Source organism: Pseudopipra pipra, chromosome 5 (assembly GCF_036250125.1).
Source record: "Pseudopipra pipra isolate bDixPip1 chromosome 5, bDixPip1.hap1, whole genome shotgun sequence".
Lineage (NCBI taxonomy): Eukaryota > Metazoa > Chordata > Aves > Passeriformes > Pipridae > Pseudopipra > Pseudopipra pipra.
Window position 1 is genome coordinate 62377409 of NC_087553.1, and position 15502 is coordinate 62392910.

The 15502-nt window shown below is 41.5% G+C and overlaps 1 long non-coding RNA gene across 1 annotated transcript in view; it reads left to right on the forward strand.

Annotated features, from left to right (window-relative positions):
* The window catches only part of LOC135415166 (uncharacterized), a 40821-nt gene that overhangs the window by 1508 nt on the left and 23811 nt on the right, over positions 1-15502 (forward strand). Inside the window, exon 3 of the long non-coding RNA XR_010430977.1 lies at positions 1-15502. This exon is cut by the window's right edge and continues 21664 nt beyond it. This is a non-coding gene — a long non-coding RNA (uncharacterized LOC135415166).

Genomic DNA, 15502 nt, shown 5'->3' on the forward strand with positions numbered 1-15502 from the left:
CAGGGGCAGCCGCAGCTGGGCAGGGTCGGGAGCTGCCGGGGGAGGCAAAGGGAGAAAACGGGCGCCATGATCCCAGCGCCAGGGAGGAACTCCGCGGGCAAGGCGTCCGCGAAGAGCTGGTGGAAAAGGAAAGGAGAACCAGGCCTGGGCTTCTTCCCAAACAGTGCTGGGGCTGTGCGGAGAGGAGCGGGGGAAGAGCGAGAGGGGAGCAACTCGTGTCTGCCTTTGTAACTGCGTCAGTACAAGATGGCGCAGGGTGTCCCTGGAGAGGGAAGGGAGTTGCACGTCCGCCGGAGGTCATGTGACCGCGTTGCATTCCTGTGGGGTTTGGCTGCGGACCAAGCTGGCTTAGGCGGCGGCGGCTGCCCGGGACAGCCCGGGCTTCCCCCCCCTCCTCCCGCACCACGCCGTCGGTCCCGCGCTGGTTCCCTTCCCCCATCAGTCTTGTGCACGAGGGTGTAGCTGCTGCCGAGGAAGGTTCTCGCTTCTCTCCTTACTCTCCACCCACCTCCAGGGTGTAGCTGCTCTCGGGGGAAGCTTTCCATTCCGCCCCCTCTCTGCGCAAGGCTTTACCCACCGCCAGGGAAAGTTCCCCCTGGGCGCCTGCTGGCTCCGCCCGAGCGTGGGAGCCGGGTGCGCTCACGGTGGTGCCCGCCCGGTGCGAGGGCACTCTGCTCCCGGTTAGGCTCCCGGGGTCACGGAGTGGTTCCTACCGAAACAGTCGGTTTAAGCGATGTTTAAATGACCTCATTAAAGCCGCTGAGGAAAACGCACAGGCTATGCGGAGTTGTTCTTCTGACGAGGAGGTCGTGGCTGCTCCGTTGTTGCTCTGCCGGGAGTACTGGGCGGGGGGGGGCCAAGGGAGAATCTGCGAGGTGTTCATGACTTTATTCTGTTTGAACAGGAAAAGTGGATCACTGTTCTTGTGTGTTGTTGGATCCTGTTGTAGGGTGTTGAGCAGCTTTTCTGTGGGGCGATGTGTGTATTCCGAAGTCAGGTCACAGGGGCCTGTTTCTATAACACAGGAATTGATGTATATACTTAGTGCTGATGAAAACTGTGGTTTGCGAATATTGTGAGGACTCCCCATGTTGTATTTTCTGAGGTTCATAGGCAAATGAACTCGTTACACAGGTCTGGGTAGGCTTGGAAGATTGGTAAATATATTTTCTGGGTCTTCTGTTTTTTAAATATTTTGATGCAGGGGAAGTGAAAAATGTATGTTTACCAATCCTAATGCTTTTCTTTAAGGAATTCAAATCTTACTGTTTGGGTGAGGTTCTTGAGCTTTCAAAGCCGTGCAGTGCCAGTTCCCATGTCTTGTTCTTGTATGCCACGGTGTAAATTTAGCCACTGCATCTAACCCAATGAACAAATTAACAGTTAAAATTGCTGATGCTTTAAGGGTGGAGGTTTATTCTATTTAAAAATGTTTCACTTTTTCTGTTAGTTTGTCCCCAGATAGATAAGATTTTTTTTCTTTTTACTTCCCCAGTAGTAAGCTGGTAGGGGACAAAGCTTGAATATTTCGTGAATGGTATTTGAGAACTACTGGAATGAAAGTAACAGTGTATGACTAATATAGAAGATTCCTGTATAATAGGTGGTCCTTAATATGTGTTACATAAGTAGTATGGTGAGGTGGAGTCCAGTTACATAAGAACTGACTGGGGCCTTTGGAGTTACTCTAACTAGTCCATATTGGTTGCATATACAGCCTGCAGGGCATCCCTATGTTGTGGGAGGAGGGGTAGAAGAACAGGATTGGAAGCATCTAATAGCACTACATTTTTCCTTTGTAGGTTATATAGAGGATACCAGGAAAGAAAGAGAGAAGGCAGTAATTAAGAATGACACAGTGTGAAGCTTTCAAAAGTCCGGAGTCTCATTTGAGTTTACCTTTTAGGACATAAGCTCAGTTTCAGCAGCTCCCCTTTTTTTGAGTGTCTGAAGGTGGCTGTCAGCTGAGCATTGTGCCAACCTAGTTCTGTGCATACTAGTATAAAGAACAGGATTCTTGAGTCCTAGAGGTTATGGGCTTTCTTTTTTTTTTTTTTTTTGAGGGGGGAAAGGTGGCTTCCTGGAAATGGTGTTAGGAGGAGGCAGTTGGTTTGTTGACCACTGGATTACTGATTCTTCTTGTGTAGTCATAGTCTGACACAAGGAAAATACTCACTTTGTAATGGAATCTTCCAGAGGGGCTTTCAGTGTACAATGACTCGTTTAATACAGAACAGATTTATGTGTGAATACTCTTTGCAGATGTGTTAAAGGAAGAACATTAATTTGAACTAAAAGATGAGGAAAACCCCCATATTTTTATTAGTACTTACATTTAGGCTTGTGTTCTATAATTATGAAACAGGGAGTAATTGCCTACCTCACTGTAAGAGACTTGTTTGAATGCTTATGTTATAGAATACCTGGGAATGAAAAACTTAAAAATGGCACCTAGAGTTTTAATTCTTAAAGCAGCCTTTTAGGTAGCTCACTTTTGTATCAGATTTTGCTTGGAAACCAAGAAATGAACTACTTTGAGAGTTCTCTGTAACTGGCAGCTTATTGCAGCAGTATTTGAACAGAGGTGTGGCTGTGCTTTCATGAAGCTATAGAAATGAAGACAAGTTTTAATGAGGTAATAATTTCTTGTTTGTTTCTAGGTTGTTTTTATTAGCTGTTCTCAGGGAAGCAGTATTAGTTATCTTGAAAGAAACAGTAGCTCCAGCAGTGTTGCAGTGCAGTCTCAAAACAACGGCTGATGTATTCTGAACTACTGCCGAGGGCGATGAGTAAAAACCAAATGCGCATACTTCTCTGAGACGGAAACCTTAGGGGAGGGGATTTGCCCAAAGGCCAGTCTGATGCAAGCTGTGTGTTAATCTGGAAGGAAAGGGGAGGGAAAAGAGCTGTAGGAGGGGGAGACTGGGTAAAAACGGGCACGTAGTTTACATTTTATGGTCACAGCTTACCAGGGAGAGTAACAACTACAATTCGCTCCTTTAATGAGGATATTTCAGTTGGCTGGACGTTATCCAGCAGTTACCCAGCAGTTAAGAGTTGTGGTTCTGACTTGCCGTGGAAGCCTGTCTGTGCATGTATATGTGGTCTGAGCCTTTGCGAAGACCTGTTATTTAAACACTGTTGTTTACCTTTAGCCTACAAAGGGACTGACAGGATTTCAAGGGTATTTAGGGGAGAAAGGAGAGGGATACTAACAGTGTAATAGATCAGAGTATGCATTAATGTCATAGCTGAAACAGTTGAAGTGGTGCCCATGCTGAAAGATGATCCTGCACCTTTTCTCAGCTGTTCATTCCTGCTTCTGTAAGTGGGTGGGGGGGGAGGGGGGGGAAGTATAGTGAGGAATGGATCTAACATAAGCCTAATTGTAATGGACGGCTTTCTAATGTGAATGTTCATTGTGTGGATTCACAAATGCTTCTGTTTGAAAAGGAGTAGAAAGAAGCAGCTGCTGGGAAAATGGAGATGTGCAGGTTTTTATTGTTAGTGAAGTTAGGTATGCTTTTTCTCACCAAAGATACAATTATTAGGGAATTTTGACAGGCAGTTCTTAAAGGCTGGTGTAACTAGAATCACTGCTGGGGTATTCAATGAAAAATTGTTCCTACAGAATGAGTTCCAAGCTAGTTATAAAATGTGATACTTGTGGGTCACAGTGGTCACTAGTCAAATGAATTTGCATTATTTGCATGTAGTAAAGGAGGTCTTAGTGACTGACAGCCAATCAGTTTATCCACCTGGGTATGGAAAAACTGTGTTCAACACTCAAACAGCAGCACGACAGGAACTTCCTTTGCACACCACTTCAGGCTTTGTGTTACAATGAGCCCTTCTGAAAAAGTTGTGACTGGTAAGGTTTTTCTTTAGGAGGAAAACAGGTTATTGGCTGGTCCTACAATTCTTAACAGTTGAGTTCCTCACTTAAAGGGAGCAACTTTAAAGCTGTTGTGTGGCCTCCTAATCCTGGGATTAGTGGGAATTTGCACCAGGTTCAGCTCATTGCTATGACCTTTGGGTAGTGAAGTGGGGCAGTGGTTTGTTTTCTCCTTCTAGCCTGACCTTGTTATTTGAAGTAGTCTTTCTGATGAACTTCTGGTTGCTTTGGAGAGCAGTACTAAACTCCGTGTAGTTACTTTTATAAGTGAGATAGTGCTCAGACCCAATTATAATGCAGTGCAAGCCCTATCAGTAACAATTTGATGAAGATGCTGAAAATAACCAATGGTTCCTGAGTAATATAAGATTTTTGAGGATCTCTAGGAAGAAAATGGGGGGAAATACTGCCATTTTTGGAGACTTGGGCTGTGCTAGAGTTGGGAAGTTACTGAATTGTGGGCTCCAGCACCCCAGAAGTGCAGCTGAAGGTGTTCCTGTCACAGGAGGTGTTTGTGTTCCTTGTAAGCTTAGAAACTAAGCAAATCTTAGCTGCTATATTTGTGTGCTTATTAAGTGTTGCACAGAAGAGGTCCCTTATCTCTGCTGAAGATTCTTGTTGTGACCGCTCTGTCTGCAAGCTTGTTAATATTGCATGGTCATGCAGTGGATATTACTCAAAAGTAGAAATGCAGCTTGATTGCAGCAGTATATTGTGTCTCTTCAAAGGTTTAGCTTTTGAGGACTGCTGTAGTCCTACTCAGTGTGGTCTGTTAGGGCTCAGAGAGTTTCAGAAGTACTCAACAGGATGAGAGAGCTGGGGTTTTTGAACATGGAGAAGAGAAGGCTCTTGGGGAGACCTCATTGCAGCCTTCCTGTATTTAAAGGAGGCTTAGGAAAAATAGAGTGACTTTTTGCATGGGCAGATAGTGATAGGACAAGGGGAAATGCATTTAAACTAAAAGATGAGATACTTAGATTGGATGTTAGGAAGAGATTCTTAGAGGGTTGTGAGGCACTGGAATAGGTTGTCTGAAGAAGTTGTGGATACCCCATCCCTGAAAGTTCTTAAGGGTAGGTTAGATGGGGCCCTGAATAAGCTGGTCTAGTGGAAGATGTCCCTGCCCATGGCAGGGGTGTAGGAACTATATGAAGTTCCTTTCCAACCCAAACCATTGTATGATGTCTGACAGCAGAATGGTGCACTCAGAATGGGTAGCTTTCTGACATTGAGTACTACTGGCTATAATAATGGATTTGTTTCCAGCAGACTTCAGTAGATTGGCAACTAATAAAGTTTTGTATTGGTGGAGTTTGATTCTTAGTATCTTGTCTAAAGAAAGCAGTATCTGTCTTTCATCCAGTTGGTTGTCATGTGTATGGATCTTTGATAGCTGCTTGATCCAATCTTAGTACAACTGCTATAGATGAACCAAATACGAGTCCAAAACTACCTTATGTGGCAGATATGGGATGTCAGAACTAGTAGGGAGGGCACAAGAAAAGCTGAAGAGCTAGCTGGGAAACAAGCATTAACATCCAGTTCTTGTGCTAAACTCCCTCCTCCCATATTCCTGCCTTTACTTAGCAGGTTAGAGGATTGTCAAATTTTAGTGAAATAAGGCAAAAAAAATTGGAGATGTAGGACTGTGCCTCTTTATTAGTGCAGACAAAGCAATCCCTTGAAGAGACTGAGACTATATCTGGTCATGATACTGAGATAGGAGTTGAATCTGTAGCTTAAGAGATCTTTTACCAGCTTTATTCTGGGGTAAGTGCTCAACTGTGCTGCTTTTGGTTGTGCTGCTTTGTTTTGGGTCACAGTGTTTGTGGCCCAGTGTTGTCAGGCCGATGATAGATTGTGCAATGTGGTCTTATCTGCTGAGCCAGGGTAAGCTGTCTCAAATTCCATCCAGAACAACTATGGGCCTTCTAATTAGAGAATTTTATAGGAACATGTTACTAAATGTCATTGTCACAAATATCACAAATACGATTTAGAAGACTAGTCTTCATAAAGTGAAACTATTTCTTTTATCAGAGTGGTGCTACACTTTGAATTCATATCCAAAGCTGTGCTCCATTACCCCAGCATACGTGTGCTGGAACAAGCTCATAAGCTTATAAAGGCATGCTGGGCAGTTGTCAGATCCTATTTTTAAACTGTTTCTGAGAAACACTTCTGTCTCCTATCTCTGCGTGGTCATAGGAAAGGCTATACTTCATGCAGGAGCCACAATGTCTGGGCTCAGCTAACAATAATTTTTGAACTTGAGCATGTCCTCTTCAGAGGTAGTAGAATTGAATCTGCACTGGGAAGGAGTGATGACAATAACTAGGAAATAGTGGTAATGGGCTATTGAGTCCTTGACTGTCAGTACCAATAATAAAAGATACAGGTCTCTTCACTCTTGTGACCAGTGACAGAACTCGAGAAGTGGCATGAACTGTGTCAGGGGAGGTTTAGGTTAAGTATCAGGGAAAAGTTTTTCACCCAGAGGATAGTTGAGCACTGGAACAGGCTCCCCAGGGAAGTGGTGTCAGCACCAAGCTGAGTTCAAGAAGCATTTGGACAACACTCAAGGCACATGTTGTCGTTCTTGAGGATGGTCCTGTGCAGGGCTAACAGTTGGATTTGATGATCCTGATGGGTCCTTCCCACCTTGGCATATTCTGTGATTCTAGCTCTATGGTGCTTGACAGTCTAGCCAAACTTTAACAGGAATCCTGATGGCTAAGTGTGAGAGCACCTGCTTTGCTATTCTCAAGGGAGGACAAGAAGAGCTGGAACACTTATGGGGTCTCTCCTTGTGAGTCTTCAACATATCATGTTTGCTTAATCTGCTACTGATTTGCAGTAACCAATTTACTATAATTGTGTGACACTACTGTATGCCACCTTTGAATTTTCACTAACGTTAGAAAATTGTATAAAAATGCAATTGGGTTTCATAGGCAAGCAGAGCTAGTATTTTAAGGCTTTTTCTCCCTGTGTCTAACATTGCCTCCTTTAGACTAGGCCTGAAATACAGACACTATATGTGAGTGTTAACATACTCCTGCTATACCGGGGCAGGAATTGCAAAACTGAAAGACCACTTCAGAGAATATATGTTATATAGCTTGGGGCAAAAAGTAAAGAATACTGGTGAAGCATTTAGACTTGATTTTGTTTGTCTCTTAAAATTGACAGACGGGGATATTTCAAACTGGAGAAAGTACTATGAACAGGAAGAAAAAAAATCATGCTGCTATAAAATGAATTATACAGCGTAAAATCAACATACTGGGTTCTTTGTGTCTTAGAACTCTTTTGAGACACTCCTGGGACTCTGCAGTTGCTAGTGTAGACCTAATTGATGGGAGGGAATCATAATTTCAAAGCATTATTAGGACTGTAGCCTGAAGGCTGTAGCTAAGCCTGCACTATTTGTAAGAGTTGACAGTACAGGGTCTTCTGGTTTTTCTTTTTCTAGAACAGGCAAACTGTTTTTCCACACTTTCTGCAGATTGTCCTTTACAAATAGTGCACTGCAGATTGTGGACTACAAATATTAGTGGCCTTATAAGTGCAGCTGTTGTCTAAATTGGTTTGTCTTGTCTTGTGTTTTAATAATCTGGTTCCCGTTAGAGTAAATTGAAGTTGTTAACAGAAACCAAGGAGAAGAGCAGCTATCTGAATTTTACCTTGAGGCTAAGTGTTAGTGCTTATAGAAGGGAGGGAAACTTATCATCAGACCCATTTTAACCTCATCCTACAGTTAGCAAAGCAGGGGGTAATCTGTTTGAAGGGTATAATACCTTTTGTCTGTTTACTTAACCGGCCCTTCATATTTCAGTAATGCAATGACACTGAAATGGGTTCTAGAACTGTTTCCTCATGTAAAACAAAACAAACTCCCTCAATTCCACATATTTCTGTAAGCTAGTAAGAATATTCATATACTTGGGTCCTCTTTCTGTTCAGTGTAATGGCTCTGCCTTACCTACTCTGATCAGGTCTGTAGGCTTCAAATTTCTTCTATGATTAATTCTCACATCCTTCCAATGTATTTTGTAAATAACATATCACAAGTAGGCAGAGATTGAGCTGTCTACAAATGCTGGTTCCATACAGAAGTGGCTTGCTGAAAAATGCTTGTGTGTGTCTGTAGATGCTGCATAAAGGTTGGATTTTTCCCTGTAAGCCACCTATTTATTGAAAAAAGTGTTTTGCTCTGGGTACCTGTTTTTTTGCTTGAATAGTGTTGAGCAACATTTATGTACTGATTGCACTCAGTAGAAGTAAACTACATTCTGTTTAGAATGAACATATTAGTATGTGTAAAATATCTGTTGCATCTTTCTAGAAATAACATGTTGCAGTCTTGGATCACATTTCAAATCCAAAGTCTTTAAAGGCTATCTGAAATAACAGTTTAAGCAGTGGGTTTTTCTTGCATGATGCAAGAATGGGTATTGTTTTACAATTGGTATTCTTTATCCTTCTGCATCATCAGTCCCTACTATAGTAATAGACAAGCAAAGAGGAACAAAACCCCTGAACTGGGTCCAACAAAGCAGGTCCAGTAGACCTCGTTTTTCTTTATGTACATTTCTATGATTCTTGGTTGAATCAGAATTTTGTACGTGCCCAGTTGGCACTGGAGTGAGGGAGAGGTCTTTGCTGCTTAGAAACACTTAGAACACAGTTCATAAGCTGAAATCTTGCTCTATTTGTCATATGATAAATAAAGATGAGATGTTTCAATAAACTCATTTGCTTTTCCCTTACATGAGACTGAAGTAAGCATTTATTTTAGTATGTATTGGGTCTCATTAAGCAGGAGCATGTCTGACATGATACCTTTTTGAAACTCCCTTAGTATCAAATACCTGATGCTCAACTGGAAATGTTCGAAGGGGACTCCTGGTCTTTCTGACTGTTAAAGGGAAAAAACAAGAATTGAATATATTCTTCTGAAAACAGAATGCACATACACATTATATACCTATTTAACCTGTTTAAAGTAGCTGTTTTTCAGCACATGCAAGCTGAAACAGTGAAAGCACAAAATACCAATATATGTGAATGACTGTGCTTATGATTACAGATGACCAAAGGGAGGATGATGGTAACTGCAGCTCTTTAAAGGGATGGGTTAAACCAAAGGATGTACTCCTGATGTTAACCAGAGAACAGATGATGGAAAAGTATTCTCATCAACATTTGTGGGTTTTCTAAGCTATTGTTTACTTAATGTTTAAAAAAATGGGACTGAAAAAAGCCTGAATTTGAGTACATCGTCAATAGAACTAGCTGCAGCAAAAGGGTGGGCTGTAAGAAGGAAACCTGACTGAAATCTGGCTCTCTTGGTTGGAAAATAAGCAGGCCTAACCTGTAGTTCTTGAATATTGTACAACTTTTAAGTAGCTCAGGGCTATGTATGTCTCTGATCTACTGATCATAGAAATTACAAAAACAGAGGCATTGTCTGCAACTATGGAATTCTGAAAGACTGGTTTAGATGGGATCTGCATGTGAGTAACATCCCTATTTCAAGCAGTTACACTGCATCCTGCATCACATGATTCCTAGCTGTTGTGCAACAGGAAAGCCTAACTTTTTTCCATTCATCTTCTGGAGCTCGTGGAGGGAAACACAGATTGGACTTGTATTTAACTATAACTTCCTTCCTATTGGGAACTCACATCTGAACTGTTACGGATTTCTGGCCATGTGGTATACTTTGGTTTCCTGCCCATATGTGAAATTTGAGTAAGCTTTGGAGTCTCAGGGTGGGGAGGGTGACTGGGAGACATCTTTATGTGCAAGTAAAGTAATTCCATGATTGTCTCCTTCCCCAGCTTTCTGCATGGGTACAACTAGGTGTTCTTTATGGTATATCATGCTCAACTGGTAGTATGTAAGAGCTAACAATATAGCATGTAAGATTTATTTAAGCTTTCTTATTCTCAAACTTAAGGACTCTTTCCTTAAAAACTTAAGGTAGTTTTGCTATTCGAATAAGATTCTGTGTTACTTCCAAACATTAAAAGAAAATGACTGGACTGGAGGCTAGCTCAAAGAATTGCAATTTTATGCCTGAATTTTCACCTGCCAAACAGACTGCCAGAATCAGCTTGTAGGTTTTCTATGCGGTAGATAGATTGTGAGAAGTACATAAAGTAGTCATGTAAACTGGCTGAAGAACAAGGAAGATTGCTGAAGAATCAGCACTACACAACAGGAAGGTGCTTATCTTTAATTAGATATACCTTTTGCTTTGAATCCTGTTTTGGAACTGTGTGTTCATGCCCAATCTCCTTTTGTAGCTTTCTGAAAGGGAAGTTCTAACCAGAAAATCAGTAGTCTTTTAAATGCAGGAGAAACTGGAGTAAGGAAGCCTGTGAGCATGCATGCCTCCAAAGTTCTGCCAGTGCTCTGTATCACTTAAATTCGTTTGAGTAGCATGATCAATCTTGTGTTTTACAACTCTCAATTAGTAGGAATTTAACTTCAGTGTTTATAGATGGAAGTAGAAAGAACATGATTTAGTGCAGTCTGATTTTTTTATATCTGGTTTTTCCATATGTAGTGTCATGGAAAATCCATTTGGTAGCAGCTGACTGTATGTAATAATTTCTATTTTATAATGTGTGTGATTTCCCCCCCCCCCCCCCCATTTGCTCACTGTTTAACTTCAGGTTTTCTCCAGAATATTGTTACAGAGGTGTTTGTTTCCTTTGTTTTCTAATGTGAAAGAGAGACTGCTAAATCTGCAGATTTTTCAAGAGAGAACAAGAGGTGCTCAAAGGGGGAAGCTGGTGCTCAAGCTCACAAGTCAGAATAGGCTTGTAGCTTGTAGTTACAGCTTAACTAACTGGCAGGAAAAGAACTATAGTTTAAGAACACAGTTGGCAACAGGCACATGTCTGCCCTCAGAAAAGTAAACTTTCCTGCCACAATCTCCTGATCTGTTTGGATAATGATAAAAAAAATACTGGGCAAACCCCAAGAGTTCTGTGACTGCTTGGCCAGAGTATAAATATTTCAGGCTTTATGGAGTGCTTGTGTGGCTTAAATGTTGCAGCAAGACTGTCTCAGTTATTTTTAGGTTGGGGGAGCAGGAAGAGTGCTTGTTTCCTGTCTTCCCCTCCCCCAGGAACTTGGGGTACCTTAGATGAGAAGAAAAGTAACAACCCCTGAGCTGGTTTATCAGTTCGAGTTGAACAATGTCCGTACGTTTCCTGACCCCGTTTGTGGAAGGGGGAGAACAGCCCCAGCAGTTACATTGCAGCACTTTGACAATATTATTCCTTTTGAAACAACACAAAGGCACCGAGCCTCTCAACCGAAACAAGCTGCATCTTACTTGATAATTGGGTATGAATAGTGCCCAAAACATGGCTACTAAAGCTTGTAACTAGAATTAGTCTCCAGCAACTCCGGTTGCTGTTATGGGAACTTTGATGCTTACACAGCCATGACTAACATGAGAAATCAGTGAAACTGAATATTCCAGTGCCTCTTAGTCATTAAAACATTGATACATTTAGGTAACAACCGTTAATGTCTTCACATCAGCTGCTTCTTCTTCTCTTGTACATAGCTGCAAATTACTCATAATTGTACATATTGATGCATATCCATGCTATAAAACAAAGGAATATGATAACTTGGTAACAACACCTGTCTAGTTTGAGCTATACCAACCTTCTTCACTTGGCAGTTCAGGGTTTTTTGTCACCTTAATCCATAAAGGCATAAAGAAATTCATAGTAGTGCCTTCAATTTTCTCCTAAGAGGCAGAGGCAAAAAATGCATATGGTCCTGGTTACTGGTACTGTAAAAATTGTGTAAGACAACACAATTATTTATTTTCTTGTTGCATGAGTATTGGCAGCAGTACACAGGTGTTAACTTTGGGAGGAAAAGTGTCTGGGGCTATTGTGTGTATCTCATTGTGTTTGTAATTGATGTGCACATACCCTTAGTAAAAATAATCACTCTTCCTGACAAAAATCAGTCTGCAGCACTCCCCCTAGAAGTATGAAGCTTCTTGGCACCGGGAAGCATGTGCAGAACAGGCCTAGAATCACTCAGGCAAGAAGCAGTTAAATCCTAGCTTTGGCATGCAGAAGTGTCCCCATGTGTGGAGACAGGATAGAAAGAGCAGGCTTGTCCTAACATGCTCCTCCAGCAGCTACACAGAAATGTCACTACTATGTAGAACTGTGCTTTTTCTCCAGTCTTCTGCATATTTTCCACTTAGTGATGGTGGTCATACTCTCTTTAGGGATATTGGTTTGCAGTCTGGTCTGGGGTTTTGTTTCGTTTAAAGTCAAGATTTTAGAAAACTGAACAGATCTTGCTTACTGTGATTCATCCTGCTGAAGCAAAAATTTTGTGCTGGTATTAACTGCCATGGAAAACCAGCTATATCTGAGAGGATACCAACTGAGAAAACAATTTTCAAAATCTTGAACTCTGGAAAAAAAATGAGTGTCTGCTTACAGAAAGACTTACAACCTCTTGCATCACTGCTTAGGCACAGGCAGTCAAACCTTAATTCCCTCATGTCTGAATCATGCTCATTCAGTTAAAAAGACATAGCAGTGTTGTCACTTGACTAGTGAGAAAGTTAAGCAATTCTATTTGGCCTCAAATATATTTACTTGCAGATGAAAATCAAGTTTTTTGCTGTTAGTTAAACTTTTTCATCAGTAGTTCTATGGACTTCTGCAGTTTGCACTGCAGCTCCATCCAGGGGGTTCTCATTTTCTCACAGTTATGCAATAAACTAAACTGTGTGAACACTGAGCTAGTTGAATATTGATAGGTGTACCCTTATCAAATGATAAAAAGGAGGCCTTGTTATGAAGCACTATATAAACATAAGCTGAAGGTGGTGAGTCACGTGAAGGACAGGGGCTTAAATCAACATGCTTTCCCTTCAGACCACAGAGTCTGCAAACTGCAGACTAGTCCTTTCTGGGTATGGAAAGGTCCAAACACAAGCAGGGCACTTCCTGTTGTTCTTGATAGTTGTAGATGGTAGAATTGGGGCTTCAAGGGGAATCATGCTCCAGTTCTGGGTTTTACGCTTCAGAATAAAGTCTTTTACTGCTTATTTGGGAACTCACCAAAAAACTTGTCTGAGTTATGAACCTTTCATGGGAAAAGGGTATATCCGTGTGGTAGGTGGGGGGTTTTGATGGGTGTGGTTTAAGAAGCTTGTGTTTCACAATGAGCCTTTCACAATTCCTGATGCTGGTCTGATTATACATACCTTAGACATGTGAAACAGATGTCATTTAGCCATGTATAATGTAGCCTGTTCACACATCCCTTGCAGGCTGAGAATAACATTAGCTAAATTTAGAAAACTTGGGTAAATTCTTCATATAATGCACACCCTGGACTGCTCTGAGCTGTGTATGACCGTGTATTACTGGTAATTACTTATAATTACACCAACATCTGAGTAGAAAGGAAGAAGAAACCACTTCATTAAAGCATTTTGTTGTTGTTTAAAGATCAAAATAACAGGATGTAAGTAGTAGATTGATATATGTATAGATCGATATATATACATACACACACATATTAAGGCTAAAGGGAGTGCATTAAGATGAAATTAGGGACTTCCAGGTATGAAGGCAGCACTGAAAGCTAAAGAAAGGGGAAGGAGGAGTTGTTGAGGTAAGAGGATATGAAGCAAAAAGTGTGGTGAGCTAATCCAGGAATAAGAGAAGGGCCTGTAGGGAAGGGAGCCATCTTTAGCAACAGCAAAAGAACAGGAAGCCTTACGTGAGAACCTGCTGAAACTTAATGTCTGTTAGGTAATGACACCTGTCATCAAGGAGTCAGTGGAGAAGTCTGCTGGATCTGGAATCATGGGATGGACAGAAAGTACTGAGACAGCTGGTGGAGCTGTTAACTTGGCCCTTGGGGTGGAGGAGTCATGGGGGTGTTTATGCTGGTTGGAAGAAAGAATATAACTAGTTGGGTAGTAACCCAGCTCAGTAAAAAGTGATTAGTGGTAGGGCCACATCGATCAAGATGACTGAAAGAGTTCAATTCAATGTTGAAACACTGCCAGCTTTGTAATGTGCCCAAACTAGGAATTGGTGTGGGGGGGCCCATTGTGGGGGTGCTCTTCACCAGTCCTAAGGGTTATTGTTCTGACACCACAGCGTAGTGCTCCATGGCTTCAGCTGTTGATCATTTATTGGGAGTATGCTGTGAACAAGGGAGTGATCTGTTTGACAAGGAGATCACTTTTTCCTACCCTTGAATATAATTTTTGAATTGGGGCTCAGAGTGGATCTAAGATTAGTCAATATAGAGGCAGAGATCTGTATGGTGTGAAACAGAGTCCCTCCAGGCCCATACTGCTGCAGAAACACCTCTTCCTCCTTTTTTTTCACTACTCTTTAAAAGCATGTAAGTGGATTTTCCAAAGCACATCATGCAATTAGAAACTCTTGGTTTGAGGACTTTTGTCACATAGGAAGTCTAAGGCAGAGACAGGGCAAAGTCTTGTTAAAGGAATTAAATATTACCATGAGATGCTCTTAGCTGTAGTCTCAGTTTGTCACAGTTTAACAAAACTATTCCTGCAAGAAATGAAGCAGGGATCTTTTACTGATAACATGACAAGAAATAAATTAGGCAACAGTATGCAGCATGTTAATTATAAGCTTTATAAAACAAGGGAATCCAGGCAGGCTATTCTGGCATTTCTTAACTTTCTCCTGCTTGATTTCATGGTGTTACAAAACATAAAGATGAGTAGAACTGGATTTTCTACAAGTGTGTGTGTTCTGAGCACTTTTCACTTTCATTTCATGGATTAAAATAATGCAATAAAAACAGTGAGCTTAATGACAGAGCAAGTCCTGCTTTCATAGGACTGCTTTTTCTGCCACCCCCCTTGCCTTACCATGGTAACTTCAGTACCTCATGAGTTACTAATAATGCTGGCAGAGACCAATGTTTACAACTCAAGTCTGTTTTTTGGATACAGGCTTCAGTCCTCTAGCAAATTAAAGCCAGATGGGAACGACAGGGAGCAGAATGGAATTTAATTCTGTTATGTGGCTTGTGATGTTAACAAAACTCTTTGGTAATTTTCATTGTTATTTTGCCTAGAAAATGGCTTGTACCTTCCTTCTGTGCAGTCACTGTAACGTGCAGTCTTCTTACAGCAGTTCACCCCAGCACACTGGAAGCCTTCGCTGAGATATGTTGCTTTACTTCCACTGCAGTGACAGACAATGGTATAATCATATTACGTTTTTGTGGAGTGGTTTGGGTTTTTTTCTAAGTGAAAGGATCAAAACTGGTTAATCCAGACAGAAAAGCTTTTCCTCTGTTCTTGCACAGCTGGTGGAGGTGAAGCGCAGTTGTTTTGCAACATTTAACAAGTCTTTCTCTCTTTTCCCTTAAACTACCCTAGGTGAAAGTACAGTAAAGGAATACTCCTTGAAATCTGAGGAGGGAGGCAGGCTCAGTCACCCAAAACTTCAGCGGTTCCAGGATCTGTATTGCAGACAGGATAAGGATTTTTTTCAGTGCAGTTAATGCTGGGCTTTTTACACTGGTTTCTCAGAGGAAAAGACT